This window comes from Pteropus alecto, unplaced genomic scaffold (genome assembly GCF_000325575.1).
Source record: "Pteropus alecto unplaced genomic scaffold, ASM32557v1 scaffold126, whole genome shotgun sequence".
In the NCBI taxonomy this organism is placed as follows: Eukaryota; Metazoa; Chordata; class Mammalia; order Chiroptera; family Pteropodidae; genus Pteropus; species Pteropus alecto.
Genome location: NW_006439187.1, coordinates 1,449,605 through 1,451,145, shown reverse-complemented (window position 1 = coordinate 1,451,145; position 1,541 = coordinate 1,449,605). Strand labels below are relative to the sequence as shown.

General features: G+C 30.4%; 1 pseudogene; it reads right to left on the bottom strand.

Annotated features, from left to right (window-relative positions):
• Positions 1 to 866: 866 nt before the first annotated feature.
• LOC102883160 overlaps positions 867 to 1,541 on the bottom strand; it is a 3,827-nt pseudogene continuing 3,152 nt past the window's right edge.

Sequence of the window (1,541 nt, the reverse complement as noted above, 5' to 3'; positions counted from 1 at the left end):
TTCTGGGGGAATATGTAAATAAACTACAATAATGAATAATTAATATTACCTTAACATTTCTTTTTTAATTAAATTTTTTGGGAGTGACATTGGTTAATCAAATTATTATATGTTTCAAGTGTATAATTCAATAATACATGATATGTATATTGCATTGTGTGTTCAACATCTAAAGTTAAATTTCCTTCTGTCACCATATATTTCACCCACTTTACCCTTATCTACCTCCTTTCCTCTGGTAACCACTAAAATGTTGTTCATATTCACGAGTCTCTGTTTGTTTATCTCTCTTCGTTTGTTGCTTTCAGTTTTATATCCCAAATATAGGTGAAATTATATGATTCTCATTTTTTTCTATCTGATTCATTTTGCTTAGTGTGATAATTTCAAGATTAAAAATGATCATCTTTGATTACCATTTCAATTAATTTTTGATACGGGAAATGTTACTATCAACTTAGTAACACATAACACACATAGAACAGACTTATAACAAATATATTCAGAATTAATTATTTTCATGAGCTAAACATTGCTGAGACATTTAAGATTTATATTTGAGCACACAGTACTGAATCTTTGGCTACGTAAAATAAATAGAAATATTTTTGAGAGGAAGCTCAATAATCAGAGGTCACATTACATTTAACTATTTAACACTGGCGATGTGCAGAAGGAAAAACATTTCAATTAGAAATATTTTAACCGTTCTCTCTTTTAATATGGCAACATTTAGCAGCTTACCATTTAAAAGTTCTACTCTTTTATCTTTTTTGTGTGTGTGTGTGACAAATAATGCAGTAATAATGCCTCTAGTTTTGGATTCCCCTTGGATGACATTTATGAATAGAGAAAAACTTGATGCTTTAGCTGAAATTTAGGTGTCCAAAAAGTGTCCCAACTGCTCCAAAGTATCTCTCATGCTCTAGAAACAATGCTTTCAGTTGACTTTTTGACCAATAATCCAGTGGATATATCAACAGGTTCATTGAGAGAGTATTGGCATGTAAAAAGTTTCCAACAAAGACAACCCTGTTTATTTTATCATTAACAGCATACACTCATGCCATAGAACCAATGTTACTGGTCTTAGTAACTAAAGTAGCTCTTGCTAGATTTTGTTTACTCATAGATTCTCGCTCTCCTTATAAATCATATTCCCAAGACCGGATGCTACAACCCAACTTGGCAAACCAAATCTTTCATAATCTAATCTATAAATATTATGGACCAACTTGTCAACTTGGGTGCTGTAACCTTTGGATGCCATTTTATTTTGACTTTTTTATAACAGCTTTCTTAAGGTAGAGTTAATGTATCATAAAATATATCCTTTTAAAGTGTACAAGTCACTGGTTTTTAGTATGTTCACAGAGTTACGCAATCATCACCACTATCTAATTTTAGAAATTTTTTATCATCCAAAAAAGAAATTTCATGTCCATTAGCAGTAACTCTTCATTTTTTTAGCCATTTTTTTTTGTTTTCTTCCTCTCCCTTTTTTTATTAAAGTATACACTACATTGGTCAGACATATATAT